Here is an 18,565-nt window from a genome sequence, read left to right as displayed (position 1 = left end):
GAAGCTACCCAACGTTTCAGAAAACTGCCAGGCGCCCTTTTGCATAATTTATCAATTACATACAATTCAATTCATTGCAGGCAGAGGCAGGAAACAGACGACTTGGGCAGAAAGGACCCTGAAAGTAGCGTGTGCTGAGAAGAGGAAACCCCATTTCTAATCTCCTCTCCCATGCTGACTAGATCATTGAGCTCAGACAAATCCTTCACTCTCAGGGGACCCCACTTTCCCCAAGCATTTAGACTGGGACAACTAACTCTCCTTTAGGCAATTCTTGAATTTGTTTGAAATTTGTTTGCTGAAATTCTCTGTTGGTGATATCCGAACACTGTGGTGGGTAGAGAAAGGTTCAGAGCTCAGGACCTGCTCGGTGGTGCTGGGACATTGAGAGGCTATGGTTGGCACAAGGGCTGTGGATGACCAGATGGCCAGACAGAGGTCTGCTTCTCAGATTTGCCTGGTGCTTCTCTCTCACTTGTAATGCCTCCCTTTACATCAGGCCGCCATGTTAACTACACCTCTATTCTATTTCAGTAGATGATTGCAACTCCCTAGAGGAGGAGGCGGGGCTTCCATGGGCAACGGGGCTTTACTGATGGGTGCCCAGGGAGTGGGAGTGATGCTGGCCAGGGCCACTGAGATCAAGGGTCATTGGTCCAGTGCCCTCTCCCTACGCCCACTACCTAATCCCTCCCTCTATCCCTTCTGCTGCCAATCCCCCTCTGCCCCAAGCATACTTTTTTATGGTATTACTTAATGATATTTGTTGTACTCGCCTACCTGCTTCCCCAGAGGCAGAGAACGGGCTGATGCCCTTGGTTTCCCAGGTACTCAGTCAAAGGCCTGCCCCCATCAGTGGATGCTCAGGTCATGTTGTTGGATGAAGGAATAAATGAGTATTGAAGACCAGAGAGGGATGGCTCAGTAATGCAGTTTACTGATCCTGTCCAGAGCTCCTTGCTCTGGGGTCTGACAAGCCATTTGCTTGCCACCGATGTCTGTGCCATGACTGAATTCCCCCTGCAGGGCCATTCCCCTGTTGCTGAGTCACTGCAGAGGGACACGATGTCTTTTGCCAGGCTCAGCACCCTCTCAGTATCTCAGAGCCTGCACTTGGCCATGGTGTATATAACGACAGGACTGTCACCTATGAGGGGCATCCTGCCTTGGAGGAACTGATTGAAACCCCCTGGTGGGCAGGTGCGCCCACCCTAAGTTCAAGGAGAGATACCTGAGGCTCCAGAAGGCCACGTGCCTAAAGTTTCCAGCTGTGGGGAGGGAGCCCTGGGATTTGAACCTATTCCTAGCTGATCCCACAGTCTACTCTCATACTATGAAGCCACGATTTCATGAACACGGTGAAACATTTTTAGAGTGCTATCTTACCTACAATCTCTCTTTCATCCTTCCAGAACCATAGGTATAAAGGTAGGTAGGGCAGGGATTGTCAGCCCACTTTAAGGAGAAGACTGACACTCAGAGAGCAGGATGACTCACAAGAGGCCACGCAGGTTGTGGCAGAGCTGGGTTCAACCGCACTCCAGACAAGGGATAGAGGTTCAGACAGACTCAGGGACCTGGCTGCAACTCAGAACTAGCAAGCTACTGGCTTTTTTTGTTTGGTTGGTTGGTTTTTGTAAAAGGGCTGAAAAGAATAGGCAAGTACCGTCCCTTAGAGAGGTGTTCCATATGGCAGGGGGGATCACCCGAAGGAGACTTCCTAACTGACCTAAAGGCAGGTTGGCCCTGCTGAAATAGAAATTATCTGCCTGGGGAACATTGCCTCAAATAATGAAGCCCTACACTTTTTGGACTGAGGGGTCCACAGGGCGGGGAAAAGGATGAGGTCACAGGGGTCTGTATATTGTCCCCAAACAGGAATGTCAGAAAGGTCCGGAGTGGCTCTGGGAGGAGAGGAGCTGGGGCAGCCCCCAGCCTTTTGCTGAGATGATGCCTGCCTGAGAAGGCTCTGGAAGCACCTGCAGAACTGCTTTTGTTCCTGGGGGCTCTGAGCATGCTGATGGGTTTCCAGAGCAGTGCATTCAGCCTTCACTCAGCCAGGGCCCTTAGGCCTGTGTGTGCAGGAGCCATGGGGCGGACCACGTAGGGCAGTGCCAGCCCCACTTCGAGATGTCTGCAGGGTAAATGTCTGCTGCTTTTGTCTGGAAGCAAAACCCTCAGCCACTGTTTCTCCAGCCTCTCTGGAAATTAAAGCCAGGAAGCTAAGCGGTGGGTGATTATGGGGTTCAACTTGCTTATTAACAGCCCACAAAGGATTATCATGGGGCTTCTAGGCGAAGCCCACAGAGGCTTGGAAAAGGGCTGCTTCCTGGCTCCGGGCACTGCTCTTTGAAAGCACAATCTTCAGGCAGAAGAGCTCCGCCTTGCTGGCTGGGGGCAACCCCTCAACCCACAGGACGTTCATAGGAGCCAACCATAGAGGGTGGGGGTGGGGTGTGGAGTGGCACAGCCTTTTGAGATCTGCACCTGCAGAGGCTTGTGGTATGAGTAGAGGGAGAAAAACGCCTACCCCTTTTATAGTACAGAGTTGGAGTATTTACAGTTGTCTCCTTGGAGAGGGAGACGATTTAGGTAAGTTACTAGAACAGGATCAGGCAGGGGTCAGCAAAACCACCTGTTGCCTGTTTTTATAAATAAAGTTTTATTGGACACCATCGCACCCATTCCTTTCTAGATTACCTGGGGCTACAACAGCAGATTTGGGTAGTTGAGGAAAGACTGGCCCACAAAACCATAAAATATTTTCTATCTGGCCCTTTACAAAGTTTGTCCACTCATAGGCAGGGGACAGAGTATGGATCTCAGAGTTGACTGGATATGGATTGGAATGCTACTTTTGCTTTCGTTCCATCTAATTTTGGACATGTTACTTTCCCTCTGAACCTCAGGCTTTCCATTTGACAAAGAGGCATGAGCATCTATTTAACACATGCTTACAATGCTGTGTTTGCTCGGCATCAGGCCCTGTTCTGAGTGTTTTGTGAGCACTAACTCATTTAATGCTCACAACAGCTTTGTGTGATGGGTTCTCCTAAGAGCACACCGCTCTACAGAGGGGGATGCAGAGATCTGGAGGGGTTAAGTAACTACCCAGAGCCTCACAATACTGGGCTTTTGAACACATACGACATGGCCCCAGAGGCTGTGTTCTTAACCAGCCATTGCTAAGATTAAGGAGTAATGGATGAGCAGAACTGAGCCACAGGGGCTGCGGTGCAATAGAGACTCAATATCCATTAGTTCACTCCTCCCTCATCCTCTTTGCCAAACTGTTTGGCTTCCTACCTCTGTCCGGAATTAGGGTCTCAGCCTCACTGGATCACAGTTTCTGAGGTCATCCCATCCTCTCCTGCCTTTGCTAAAGTCCAATATCATGAAAGCTGCTTTGGCTTCCTCAGCACGCTGCCCCCTCTCCCTTCCTGCTACCATCTCCCTCCCACTGTTTAGTTAATAATAACATATCATGTTCTGTCTCAGATGCATATCAGTTGTGTGTAATTATTGATGGAGAAATAGACAGATGATTCTCTGCGTGGACCGTTTTCACAGGCACCCATACCTATCACTTAGCATCTTTCTCTTCCCTCCGCTAATAACACTGTCCACTTTAGATCCTGGGGCCTTGATTTATTAGGTAATTTGTTTCTTCTCTGTGGCTTGGGCCTGCCTGTCATCGATATAATAGGATGATGGAAGCACAAGCTATAGACACCAGACATTAAAACCTAGGCAAATATTACCCATTTCAGCTCCTTGTCCAGCCACAGCCAATCCTCTGCTTATTGGAGGAGAGGAAAAAGATTACAGAGGGACACCCAGAGCCTGATTCTCACAAAATAACTCTTTGAAAATGGGGCTGGTTGCCCTGCTGTTTTGTGCTTTTGGGAAAATGAACCAGGAAAACACATGCATGTGAATGAACACACACGTGTGTGCATGCACACACACACACAGTTAAGGAATCGAAGGTCCCTTCCAAAGAGACTGAGCATACTGTAAGGCAAAAAGACTGAACTGGATGCCAGGAGGCTTGGCTTCCCACTCTGGCTTTGCCACACTCTTCAAATGGGGGAGCGGAGGGCATCTCATCTTTCTGGGCCTGAATTGCCTCATTTGTCAGACAAGGAGGTGGATTAGATGGGCTCCAAGTGGCCTTCCAGCCTTAACCTGCTGCAAGGCAGCCAAGGTTACACAGAATGTCAGAGTTGGAAACTGAACCTTTGCTTTTTAAGTGGGTGCTCTGAGCACTCCACCATGCTGTTCCCATTGATCATAATTGTCATCAAAAATGACCAGTCTCTTCACCATCAATAGCCTTATCACAATCATTGAAATAATATCACCAATAAATACTCTTTAATTGCACCATCATGAGAATCATCAATGCCATTATCTCCAGGAACATCTCACCCCCATCACCATCATCATCGCACTCACTTCACGGCCTGTTTTCTCTATGCTAGGCTTCACATGCAGGATGTGATTTCATCCTGACAGCAATCCTAGAAAATAGGCACCCTTAAAATTATCCTCATTGAATAGAGGAGGCAACTGAGGCTCCAAGCGGCACACGGTAGTAAATGACAGACTTTGGATTTGAACTAGGGTCTCTTTGGCTCCAAAATAAGCTTTCAGCCCCCACGCTACGTATCATCAGCATTGTTATCACAAGTATTCTCATCAGTGTCAGCAAAATCATTATCCTCTACATCAGCGTCACTGAATCACCCAGCATCATCTTTTGAACTGTTCCCAGTATCATCGCCAGAATCAACATTGTTGCTAACGTTAACATCATCAGTATCAGAATCAATCTCGCCCATCTCATTATTGCTGATTTTGTTTTAATATAAATGCCATCATTAATTATTAGCAATAGGGTTGTTGTCACTATCGTCAATGTAGTCCATACTGATGTCATAAATGACATGTATTCGTATCACCAAAATTGTTTTTGGAGTTGCTTCTAATACAGATGTCACTGTTAACATCACTACGGTCACTAGCAATGTTACAGTTACTGTCACCAACCCAGTCCACATCAATATCATAAAAGCAGAGTCATCTGAGCCATCACTAACCTTACAAAGGATTACTGATACTGCCAACAACATGACCAACATCTTCAGTAGCATCATTACCAATATCATCATTCCCAGTTCACCATTATTATCCTAATACAACTAAAATAAAAAGTACACATCTTCAATTCAGTGGATATCACAGATGTCAATCTACTTACTATTGTAATTTGCCACCATCTCCAATACTTTGGCCACCTCATGCGAAGAGTTGACTCATTGGAAAAGACTCTGATGCTGGGAGGGATTGGGGGCAGGAGAAGAAGGGGACGACAGAGGATGAGATGGCTGGATGGCATCACGGACTCGATGGACGTGAGTCTGAGTGAACTCCGGCAGTTGGTGATGGACAGGGAGGCCTGGCGTGCTGCGATTCATGGGGTCACAAGGAGTCGGACACGACTGAGTGACTGAACTGAACTGAGTTCCTGCTTATGAGTTGATTAGGTCTTTTGTCCCCTGGAACTCTTCTGCCATCCTGTGAGAGATGTGGAAGGCATAAATATTTGTCTCGTTGTCACATAACCCAGGCAGATGCTACCAGGGTCATCAGGGATCTGAGACTTCTACATCTCCATTGTGAGGTGATTCCTGGTTCAGCAGTTTTAGGCCATTAGATATCCTTAAATTCCACCCATCCTTCCCAGCCAAGTCACCTCCCAGTTCCCCAGTAATTCCATCTCTTACTTCCTTGTGCTTCCACCGACTATTGTTTTAATTCAGGTACAACATTTATAGCCCATCTTTTGTTCTAGTATGTGTGTGTCTGTCTCCTTCCTAGCATGTAAGTTCCTGGAGGTGGGACCAGGTTTTTTTCCATACCCCTTACAGGTTTTACACCAAATGTTCTTAATATACATGTCTGGAGGATTAAAGGAGAATGTTGGCTGGTCCACAAAAATCACGTGATGAAGTGTAAAGAACATCAGACTGCAAACCAAGACATCTGGAATTTAGTCTGAATTGTCCCTAACTGTGTAACCTTGGATCATCCATTTCCCCCTCTCCGCTTCTTTCCTCCATCTCCAAACTAAAGGGTTCTGGGGCTCTATCTTCCAAATATACTCTCAGACCACCCTTGCCTCACCCCTTTTCTGCCGTTGCCTACTTCAAACCCCACATCTCTGGCTTGAACCACTATGGATATTTGTTAATTGGTCTTTCTGCTTCTGCTCTACCCATGTGGGGGCCAGAGCGCGCTCTTTTAAAAAATTCTTATTTATTTATTTAATTTAGTTTCTGGCCACACTGGGTCTTTGTTGCTGCGTGTGGGCTTTCTCTAGTTTCGACAAGCAGGGGCTACTCTCTAGTTGCAGTGTGAGTGCTTCTTGTTGTGGTGACTTCTCTTGATGCAGAGCACAAGCTCAGCAGCGGGGGCTCCTGGGCTTAGCTGCTCTGCAGCGTGTGGGATCTTCCCAGACCAGGAATGGAACTTGTGTCCTCTTCATTGGCAGGCAGATTCTTAACCACTGGACCACCAGGGAAGTCCCAGAATGTTCTTTTAAAATCCGTTTCCATTAGTCCCTTACTCCACAACACGGTTTCGTCCTTCACTTATAGTAACATGCAGCTGCTTCTGTGGGCTGCAGTGGACACGCTGTCTCCCTGGCCGCCCTCTCCTCTCACCTCATGCATCATTACCTCACCCCCCTGTTCCCAGACACATCGCTCTTCTCGCAGCATCTTGAAAATCCCGACCTTGTTTCTGATGCGAGGCCTTCACTCTGGCTGGCTCCTCTGCCTGCAAAGTACTTTCCCTGGAGCCTCACACGGCTGGCCCCAGAACATCATTCAGTCCTCCAACCAAGTGTTCCCAGCTCAGCGAGGCTTCCCATGAGCACCCTCTGTGAAACACCCCGTCCAGCAGGCCTCCTCTTCCTGCTGATCCTCCCACTCCGCAAGTATGCACTGACTGTCTGCTACAGGGTTTCTCAACTTCAGCACTCTTTGTGCTTTGGACTGGGTTGCTCTCTGCTGTGGAGTGGGAGGGGCTGTCCTGTACATTGTGAGATGCTGAGCAGCATCCCAGGCCTATATTCACTAGCTGCCAGAAGCACCCCTTCCCAACTGTGACAACTAAAAATGACTGCAGAGGACTTCCCCAGTGGGCCAGTGGTTAAGACTCTGTGCTTCTGCTTTAGGGGGCACAGGTTTGATCACTGGTCAGGGAACTAAGGGGCTTCCCAAGTGGCGCTAGCAGTCAAGAACCTGCCTGCCAGTGCAGGAGACATAAAAGATATGGGTTCGATCTGTGGGTTGGAAAGATCCCCTGGAGGGCATGGCAACCTACTCCAGTGTCCTTGCATGGAGAATCCCATGGTCAGAGGAGCCTGGTGGGCTACAGTACTTAGGGTTGCAAAGAGTTGGACATGACTGAGTGATTTAGCACGCACACATGCAGGGAACTAAGATCTTATATGCTGAGTGGCATGGCCAAAAAAATAAATATGTAAATGAAATAAAATAAATAAGCTACAGGGCAGGGGTATAAGAGAAATAAAAATAAATGCCTGCCGACATCATCAAGTGTACTCTGGGGATCAGCCCTGGTTGGGAACCACACTCTTCAGAAAGCTTGGGACACATCAGTGAATAAAACAGATCCCATCATCAGCATCTCTCTGTCCCAATCCCCTGGCCTTCATGGGAGGAGACAGACAATGAATGTAATGAAGTAAATTGTGTCTATTCTAGAAAATGACAAATGCTATGGGAAATAATACAGCAAGCAATGGTGCTGGAGCAAGTATAGTTTTAGAGGGTTGTTAGGGCAAGCTTTGTCCGAAAGGTCCTTTACAGTGACTGTTATTTTTTGTTTAATCATTGCGTGTATTATGACATAAAATTATATCAGAATCTTGTTTACTTGTTTGCTGTCTACCTTCTCCCCTAGAAAGTAAGCTTTATGAGAGCCGAAAATGTTTCTATTCTGTTCAACATTTTACAGCCAATACCTAGGACAGTGCTGGGCCCAGAATTGTACTTATAAATATGTAGGTCAATTTTAGGGATTGAGAACATAAGGCAAATAAGAGCTAAGCAGACAGCTTTTATTCCCGGCCCTGGTGTTGACAGATATCCCTTACCTCCATGTTCCACCCACAGGCAATACTGAGGCTTTCCCCAAGCTAATTGATTCCACTGGTAATAAAGAAGTTCAATAATTTATTTAGTTTGTACTCAGAGATGTTTTTAAATACCTAATTCTTTGGGTAGAATATTAGCCTTCTGATCAGGGCTAACCTGACCACAAAGCCTCTTGCCAGGGAAAGTGCCCTTCATCCTGACAAATCACTTTCCACCCTGACATTATCTTTTTTGCAAGAGAAGGCCAAGGCTCCCTGTCATTGAAGGTGTTCAGGGTGGTCCCCACCACTACCCTATGACTACTCTACCCTGTAGAAGGGACTCGAGCCCTGGATGGTGGTGACAGAGGATGAATGATTCAAAGCTTTAGTGATCATCAAAATCACCCGGAGGGTTCCACCCTGAGATTCTGACTTAGTAGCCTGGAGAGGCATGCCAGTCCAGATGATGCCCTGTGTGGCTCTTCCAGGGACCAGTGTGAGCAGCGCTGCTCTAAAGGACCCACAGCTTCTCTCACGCCTGAGGTTCTGCTGATCCTTCCTTCCAGGCCCAAGAAGCTCTCTGGGTCCTGCCCATTCCTTGTCTTCTGTTAACTTTGAATTTGTCTTCTCCTGACATCTTCCATGGCCTTGCCTGGGGTCTTAACCATCTCATTTCCCCCTGGTATCCTCCCCTCCTTAAAAAAAATAATTCCAGTCTTAGTCACAAAGTAAGGGATTCTTTTCAAAGCCAAAGATCTATACTGACCTCTGCTGTGAAGGATGGGAAGCCAGGAGACCCTCTGCTCCTAAGGAGGTACCATTTGCATGGAGAGACTGGCATATGGATTTGGAACCCTAGAGAAGGATCAGAGATATCCCGTAAGGAATTGACAAGCACAGAAGGAAAAGCTGGCCTCCTTCCAGGGAAGAAGCGCATTTTGTGATGTGGCTAATCTCGGAGGGTTCCAGGGGAAGGTGTGATGTGAGCTGAGCTCTGTACAATTAAAAAAAAAAAAAGCAACTATGGGGTTGAGCCATATGAAATTGCTGCTATGCAAGACCTGTTGGCCCACAAAACCTGAAATTTTGTATGGCTCAATCTAAAAGGATTATTTTCATGTCTTCTATGTGTCAGTTATATTATCCTCATTTTGTAGATGAAAAATTGGAGCCCAGAGAGATTAAATAAGCTGTCCAATGACAGAGAGAGAGAGAAACAGGAACCCACTGATAAAACTCCACACCCTTGTTGTAAGGTTTCTTTAGCTTGGTGGGTCTTACGCTTTGGAGAAAACATCCAAATCCCTCTGAGCACTCAGTCCTCACCCACAGAGGCCCAGTTCCTTCAGGTGGTGGTGCTGAGAATCTGCATTTCGATCAAGCTACCAGGGAAGATTTGTGTTGCTTGATCCATGGCTTATACTTGGTGCATTACTGGTTTAAGTAGACAAGATAGAAGAAGACACCCTTGAAGGGGTGAGCGAAGGTGGAAGAATGGGCAGAGCCCCCAAAGTGGGAGTGGGCATGGTTTGTGCCAGCAAGAGCAGGGACAGTGAACCTGAGTAGGGGTGGAGGGAGCAGGTTGGAATCCTGGCTATGGAGGCTATGGAGGGTATCAGGCATGGGCTATCTCCTTCCTTCTGGTCCCCACATCTCTACCTCCCACCTTGCCCCATTCAAGGAGATAGCATCCAACAGCATCAGCCCACAGGAACTCAGAAAGGGTTGTTAGCCTAGATAATTTCCCCAGAGCCACTGATCCCTTCTGCGGAGCATGATAGACCCTATTTCATAAAGAAGACATGAATGGCTGTAATCAGATACAATGTTTGTGACGCTGAACAAAATGAGCAAAGGAAAAAAATATGCAGCCAGGCTATAATTATGGGTGTAATATTTCAGCCCATTAGCAAAAAATATCTCAGAAACCTGCTGCCCCGCCTTCTCAGCTAAAAAATTGGATGCTAAGCTGGTGAAGGCAAACAGAGAGAGCAGAGCACTGAAGCAGAGGCCTAATTAATTGCATATACAGTGTTTTTTTTTTTTTTTGGCTGGCAGTGGCTTCTGACAATTCTGGGCCTTTTGCTGCATCAAGTAAAAAGAGATTGTATTTCCTAGCAGGGCTGCTCTGAGGACTTCTAGACACTGGTCCCTCTTCCTCAACCCTGCCCAGTACTAGTCAAGGACATGTGTGTGTGTGTGTGTGTGTGTGTGTGTGTGTTAAGTTGCTTCAGTCACGTCCGACTCTGCGACCCTAAGGGCTGTGGCCTGCCAGGCTCCTCTATCCATGAGAGTTCTCCAGGCAAGAGTACTGGAGTGGATTGCATGCCTTCCTCCAGGGGATCTTCTGACCCAGGAATCAAACCTGTGTCTCTTATGTTTCTTCAGGGGCAGGCAGGTTCTTTACCACTAGCACCACCTGGGAAGCCCAGTCAAGGACATGCCACTTACTAAACACTTGGCAAATTTAGGAGTTTTGTATAATAATAACTATACTTTGTTGCTTGCTATGTACGAGGTACAGTGATAAAGCTTTACAAAATCTCATTTTTCCCTTTGGGAGCAAGGTAAAGTGATGCAATGGATATTGTCGATGAACTTCAGGTCCCTTGCCAACAGCACCGTGACTATCTTTGGGTGCCTACTTGTGAGCCACTGAAGTCATCTTGGCCGAGTACAGAGAGCTCCTAAACCCTGGGGGCCAGGTGTTGGATTGTGGCCTAGTCCTCTCAGCTTGCATATCCTCTATGGAACTTTGCAGGAACTCTCCACCCTGCCTGCCTCCCTCCCTCTGCATCCTGATCCCCTAGTCCCTGAGGTCTTCCCTGGAGCTGTTTCTTGATAAATCACTTGCACATTATTCCTTAGCTCCCAGTAGGCTTCTGGGGAGTCGGCCTCAGACAGGGAGGATTAATTACCACTCTTTTTCCAGAAAGGAAACTGCAGTTCAGAGGGGATTGTAACCCAACTCAGGGAACTCAGTAAGAAATGGGGGGCCGGGGTTTGACTCCATGTTTTCTGATCCCATTTGGCCTCCACGTGTGAGCATGGCACACGCCCCCATACCCTAGTCCCTCATCCCTAGGATCTGTATGCGACTGGGGCAGGTTGATGGTTCAGCAGCCTCCATCCTAGGTTCTGGAACTGGACAAAGTCTGGGTAAATCTGATCATTAGATCCATGCCTTTGTTCCGGGGCCTCTCTAATTACCTGCCTTTTACCTCAGGCTCACCAAACTCTGCAGGAGTCCTGTGTATGCATGTATTCATTTAGTCATTTGTTTACTCTTGCAGTCACCTACCCATCTAACCTCATCCATTTGGCTAACCCCACCCATTCATCTAATACCTACCATCTATCCATCCATCTGTCATTCCCATCTGTCCATTCACCCATCCACTCTCTCGTTCATCCATGTATTCACCTATCCATTCACAGCCCCCAGTAACATTCTAGCAGGGGACATGGATTTATTCAGAAGTCAATTGCCATACCTTGGGATCTGTGCCCCATGGGAGAATGTATAGGATACTAGGGGCTCATAGGAGGGATACCTGATCCAGTCAGACTTCCCAAGGCACCTGAACTGGGATCTGGCAGGTAAATAGTGAAGAGAAGAGAGGGATAGGTAGATTGTCCCAGACAGAGAGAAGAGCAGGTATGAGACAATCCAATGGCCAGAGGTGAGTGAGCATGTGGAAGGTTCTAAGGAATGAAGCACATTCATCTAGCTGATCTTATGTGAGGGGAGGAGGTAAGAGATGAGGCTAGAGTAGCTGGCTGGGGCCAGTTGTGCAGGACATTGCTTCTGAGTGAAGGAGAGGATTGGCAGTGAAGGGCAGTGGGTGCCTCCAAAAAGTCTGTGGTGGTGTTGGTTTAGTCGCTCAGTCCTGTCCGACGCTTGCGACCCCATGGACTGTAGCCCGCCAGGCTCCTCTGTCCATGGGATTCTCCAGGCAGGAATACTGGAGCCGGTTGCCATTTCCTTCTCCAGGGGATCTTCCCAACCCAGGAATGGAATCTGGGTCTCCTGCATCGCAGGCAGATTCTTTATCAACTGAGATACAAGGGAAGTAGTAAGTAGGGGAATATCAGGAACAGGTTTGTATGTTTTAGGTCACTCTGAGAAGAAGGAACGGGAGGAAGGGAGCCCGCAGGGGGACTGTGGTTGGGGAGGGGCTGCCGCTTGCCAGGGTGGCAGTGCCACTTGATGCTGATGGAGACAGGGGCTGCTGCTGTTGCAGGGGGAAGGAGAGAAGTGGGGTTCTGTGCCAAGAGGAGAGAGAATTAGAAGTGGGTGGGATTTGGTGATTGATTGGGCATGGGAGGCAGGGAGAGAGAAAAGTGAAGGGTGACTGCCTGTTTCCGGCCTGTGGGGTGGGATGGGCGGAAGTGGAACTAACCAAGTCCCAGAGGGAAGGCAGGTGGGTAATGCAGGAGACCTAGGTCTGTTCGCTGGGTCAGGAAGATCCCCTGGAGAAGAGAATGGCTACCCACTCCAGTATTCTTGCCTGGAGAATCCCATGGACAGGGGAACCTGGCAGACTACAGTCCATGGGGTCATAAAGAGTCAGACACAGCTGAGCGATTAAGCACAGGACATGAGGCTGGAGGTTTGGTGCTTAGTTTGGGGCAGGTTGAATCTGAGAAGGCCCTGGGGCTTTCAAGTAGGGTTGTTCAGAAGATAATTTGATATCTAGGCCTGAAGCCCCAGACAGAGACAGGCACTGAGAGTAGAGAGGTAGGTAAGGGACTCCCCTGGTGGCACAGTGGATAGGACTCCCTCCTTGGTCAGTTCCATATGCCCCATGGTGAACAAAAAGATGTAAGTATGACCACCACCCCTCGGAGTAGATGGGAAGGGTCGGGGGGCGTGCGGGCTGAGAAGGAGTGAGCCCGCTGTCTTCTGCCAGATACCTCAGCGCTGACTGCCTCCCTGAGCAGTGGGCATCTCCCTTCTGGACTCCACTCCACACAAGGACCGCCTTCCTAGGCTCGCTCCACTCTCCGGCAAGCACTGGGTGCATGGTCTCCCTGCCTCAGGTCTTCCTCCCGTTGGCCACTTCCCCCAGAGCCCGCTGGGCAGCAGTTACGGGGGTCAAGTCTGGATGCGTTTCTCTGCTTACCATGGGACGGCCTCTCCTTCGGGAGGGTTCTTTTGCATGGAGGAAGAAAGAGAGATCGTTCTTCCCTGTGTGGCTGCTCACCAGAGCTGGAGGGGAGTAAGCATGCTTGTGTACTTGGAAGCTCAGGGGTCGACCTCCCTCCACCACTGCTTTTTAGAAATGTCTTTAATTATTAAATGACTATGGACACACTGTAAAAAAGATATATAGCTCAGAACAGAAACAAATAAATATGATAGACTCCCTGCCCCTCATCCTGCTAGTGTCTTTACTTCACACCCTAGTGACAATTATCTTTCCAGATTTCACACTATACACACACACACATACACACTATGTTATGCTCATCAACTGGTTTTTTGGGTTTATAAAACTGTACTAGACATATTTCTACATCAAAATGTATATAGCTCAACTTCCCATTTTTCCTTTTTCCTATAAAAATCATACAAGTTTATGGTAGAAGATGTGGAAATTCAGAAAAATATATAAAAAAAAGAAAACCCAAATCTGCCAGCATCCTAAAATCTCATTACCCAAAGATAATGATTAACATTGAGGAAAACACATAAAATTTACTTTCACTGGACAATATTAGAAGAAGAAACTAAAGTTAGAAAGCACTATGGAACTTCAAGTAGATTTCTCTTCAAAATAAGAGACATTAACCCTTACACATTTCTTAACTTTAAGTTAAATTGAGAAGTTTAAGCTGTAATGTTTTATTTTAATGATATGATTTCTAGTTTCTTAATGATTGCTAGTTTAGGAAGAAAATAAAGATTTCTCTGGTAAAAATCAAAAGGTACAACTGATTTCTAAACAAACAGACTAAACTCATCTATCTATGCATATAATTTTAAATTAAAAATAATTTTTTTAAAGTAGGCCTACTGTTAGGATAACTTGTCAAGATAAATTATTGACATATTCAATCACTTTCAAAAAGAACAAACACATCAGGAGGAAATAATTATCACTTACTCTTGATACAAAACCACACAGATGATGTGTGAGTCCCAAGCACTCAACAGTTACCAGCTTCTTCCCACACTACCTAACCAATGGCAGCTTGGCTCTATGGAATGACAAAGCACAATTTCCCACACTTCTTTAATGGCTCAGAATCATGCCACAATTTAGATCACATTTAATCTGGGGTGTGACTTTCATGTACAGTTCATTGCCTTTCCCAGAGTCACTAATTACCTTTCTTATCCTTGCTGCTCAGAAGTGCTGCGTGCCTTAATTCCATGACAGTACTTCGCATCCTAGCGTATTCCTCATAGGACTGACTAACACTGTTTTCTTTGAGGTTGTTCTTTACAGACTCTTCTGATGTCTGGTTCTGATTGGAGCTAATTGCTCGTTAGGCCAGCTTCACAGCTGTCCTACTGGTATTTCTTTTCGTTGTTCTCCTGGATTAGTTCTATGACTGCTGGAGTCTGTGGTCTTCTTTCTTGGAGTCTGTTTTCATTTTCCTGGGGTACATCCTCAAGGCATTTTTTCAGAATGTGGAGTCCCACTCCAGAGCCTGGGAGCAGCAGCACCGTATGGGGGTGGGGAAGATAGATGTGAGTGGAGAGGCCACTTCCTGTTTCTCTGCAGTTTTCCCCGGCTTTGGGTGGTGGCCGTTGTTGGGCTCCAGCTTTCAGTCGGGGGGAGGGAAGACGAGGTGGTGTGGACCGTGGCCCCAGGCACCCTGTCCTCCACCACCCTCCGCCCCACGGTGAGCTCGCTGCTTCTGGCCGCAGTGTGTCTGCCTCTGGGCTCAGTGAGCGGTCCAGGGGCCGGCCATCAGGTGCGTGCTGGTGGCAGAGCGAGCTACAGGGAAAACTTGCCTCCTGATCAGTGATGCAAGCAATGCATTTCTTGAAGACTATATCCCCACTGTCATTCTGCTAATGTCATGACAGATGGAAAACCAGTGAGTCTGGGCATATGGGATATAGCTGGTCGAGAAGATTTTGATAGATTGTGCCCCCTGTCCTATCTACAAACAGGCATTTTCTTCGTTTGCTTTTTTCTTGTGACATTTGCATCGCTGGAAAATGTTCGTGCGAAGTGTGACCTTGAAGTGTGATATCATTGTCCCTAAACTGCTATCATCCTAATGGGGGCTAAACTTGATCATAGGAATGATAAAGCCAATGACTGAGAAACAGAGGAGAACATGCTGATTATTGTTACCTACCTGCAGGGTTTAGCTATGGCGAAAGAGATCCGGGCTGTGTAATACCTGGAGTGCTTGGCACTCAAGACAATGTTTTTGCTTGTTAGTTTATAATAATGTTTAAAATTTAATTAATTTATTTTAATTGGAGGATGATTGCTTTACAATATTCTTTTGATTTCTGCCATACATCAACATGACTCAGCCAAGGTATACATATGTTCCCTCCCTCCTGAACCTTCCTCCCACCTCCCATCCCACCTTACCCCTCTAGGTTGTCACAGAGCACCGAATTTGAGCTCCCTGCCTCATACAGCAAGTTTCACTGGCTATCTGTTTTACATATGGTAATGTTTATGTTTCAAAGCTGCCCTCTCAATTTGTCCTGCTCTCTGCTTCCCCTGCCCTTTGTCCACAAGTCGGTTCTTTCTGTCTGCATCTCCACTGCTGCCCTGCAGATAGGTGGGGAACCTTTATAAACCCTGGGAACCTTTATAAACTTCGCTCAAACCATGGAGCCTTCGCACTAAATGCCAAATTTTTGTTACAGATTAGTTTTTCCATAACACCATCTTGAACCAATCAGTAATTTCTAGGTTTTTCTTGTTTAAAGTGTAAGGGTTCAAACTTTCACATTCTATTAAAGTTCAGCCCTAAAATGGCAAGCTATCTTAAAGCCTTATTTTTCAAAAGCACTTATTCTTGCTCAGATTAAAAGTTGCCAAAATATCTTGTGAACTAAGTTGCATTGTTGGGCTAAGAACACTGAGCACTGGACCTTTGTCCTTAAGAAGACTGCAGCTTCCAAGGTTAGGAAATGCAGACACTTGCTAACTTAGTTTCAGATATGAAGAGCAGTTCAGCCTCCTTCATGAAACATTGCCATTTAATGCATCATAAATTTATTAACTCATGTTCATGACCTAATATTGTACTGTATGTCATAATGCACGAGGGTAACATCTCAGCTCTTTGGATCAACCTTTCTGATTTCATAGTGAGATTTTGTCCATTCCAGCAGAAAGTGGCCCAGGTTCCTACAGGTCCTTGGAATAGTCAATGAGGGACTTGTACACCTCTAGGGTAGGCTAGGGTCAAATGGCTCTTGTCCAGTAGAAGAAGTTTTAGGAGAAAATTTCGGTGCTCAGACGGTAAAGCGTCTGTCTGCAATGCAGGAGACCCGGGTTTGATCCCTGGGTTGGGAAGATCCCCTGGAGAAGGAAATGGCAGCCCACTCCAGTATTCTTGCCTGGAAAATCCCATGGACCGTGGAGCCTGGTAGGTTACCATCCATGGGGTCGCAAAGAGTCGCACACAACTGAGCGACTTCACTTTCACTTTTCAGCTCCTTATCTCTTAAGCCTAAGAGTGTATATTCTCTCGAGGGGAGTGAGACAGGCTGGGACCTGGGACCTTTTGCTGAAGTGCTGTAACGATTGCACCTGGGCACATCTTTCCTAGAGCAACAAAATACAAAGAAACTATAAGGGGCTAAAAATAACTGTATGCGTGTACATTTGGGGCCAATTCTGGACAAAAGATACAAAGATACCAAAAACCTAACTGCCACTTTTGAAGAGCTGGGAGCAAAAGCAGGGAAAAGGGCAAGCGCACCGCCCCCACCCCACCACCATCCACACCACAATACCACCTAAAGTGTGCAAACCACCTAAGGCACCCCTCCAAACTGACCCCTGGATAACCTTCACCCTCACCCCGTGTAAGGAACAACTTTGTCTCTCCTCGAAGAGGTGTGCCAGCAAAGGAAACTGTTGCTTATTCTAGCTTGTTCTCGCTGCAGCAGGGGCCCCAATAAAGCCTTGCTTAGAAAAAAAATCAGTGTATTTGCTTTGGTGAGATTTTGAACAGAATTTATATGTTTTCCCTCTGGCGAAGTATCCTCTGGTTGAGGGCACTGGACTGGAGTGTGTGGAACACTTGTTATTATTAAAAGGTGAAAACACTTTTGACAAAATATGGAGATGAATTTATACTAATTATTGAAAGTGTCATGGGTAAAACTTTGAAAAGGTTAATTTCTGTCAAATACACTAGATGATAAAGAAATGTCCATATTAACAGTAAGTGTTTTCTTAAGCTTTTCTTTTTTTAAACCTTCCCATCCCTTCTGAAGTTGGGTATTTAATTCATCTCTGACCTGGTCATTCTCAGAGTTGCTAACTTAGTAAGTGCTTTTCTTGTAGAACCCCTTCTTCCTGAGCAATATGCCTCCTTATATTATAAAATCTTTATGGATATGCCTTAGGAAAAAATTTTTTGTAGATTAGTAAAAGTGTATTCCTATTTTCATGTTAAAAAAAAGAAAATGTGTATAACATAGGTGGAGTTACAAAGCTAGTAAATTTGAGTCCTTGAATATTTTGAAATGTCTTCACTGTGACCTTGCACTTAAATAAGAGATTCCAACTCAGTTTCCTTTCAGATTGTTGTAGTGACTGTTCAGTTGCCTTCTAGAAAGTTCTATCGTATAAGAAAAACATCTAATGCAGTTTGATTGCTATTTATTTTTAGATATTTTCCATTTTTTCCCTTAAGAAGGTTTACGATTTCCTCTTGATCACTGGGCTTCAGAAACGTTTCCAATTGGTTGCAAAGTGTGCATCTTTTTTCACTGCACCGGCTCTGTGGTGAGAACAGTAGAAGGCTTCTGCTTTTCTGGTTGGCCTGCTTCTCTTTCCCTTGGGAACTACCATGGTCTCACTTTCTTCACGTGACTTCTGTTAATGAAGAGGATCCAATCTGAGGGTTCTTTTTCTCCAGCCAGGAGATTGGTTCAGGTATGGACATGTGATCCAGGTCAGGCCAATCAGAGTACTTTTTAGAGATGATTTAGATGCTGAGAAAGAGGATTATGCTTTTTTTTTTTTTTATCTGGGTTTGGTGGAAGGAAGAAGTAAGACTTGAACTTCTAGAGGACTTCTTGGCCACAACAACTAAAGATCCTGCCTGGGCATGAACCCAACCCAGGGAGTCAGAGGGGAGGATGAGAGTGAAAGAGAGAAAGAGAGAGAGAGAATGAATGAATGTCAAATCATGAATCTCTGGGGGCAGGGGAGACAGGAGTCATATCAGACA

The 18,565-nt window shown here is 46.4% G+C and overlaps 1 pseudogene; it reads left to right on the top strand.

The window, feature by feature from the left end:
* The window catches only part of LOC120853742, a 125,878-nt pseudogene extending 110,302 nt beyond the window's left edge, over positions 1 to 15,576 (top strand).
* The last annotated feature ends 2,989 nt before the right edge of the window (positions 15,577 to 18,565 follow it).

This window comes from Oryx dammah, unplaced genomic scaffold, assembly GCF_014754425.2.
Source record: "Oryx dammah isolate SB20612 unplaced genomic scaffold, SCBI_Odam_1.1 HiC_scaffold_26, whole genome shotgun sequence".
NCBI lineage: Eukaryota > Metazoa > Chordata > Mammalia > Artiodactyla > Bovidae > Oryx > Oryx dammah.
Note: the sequence above shows the minus strand (reverse complement) of the source record. Positions and strands in the feature narration are given on the sequence as shown.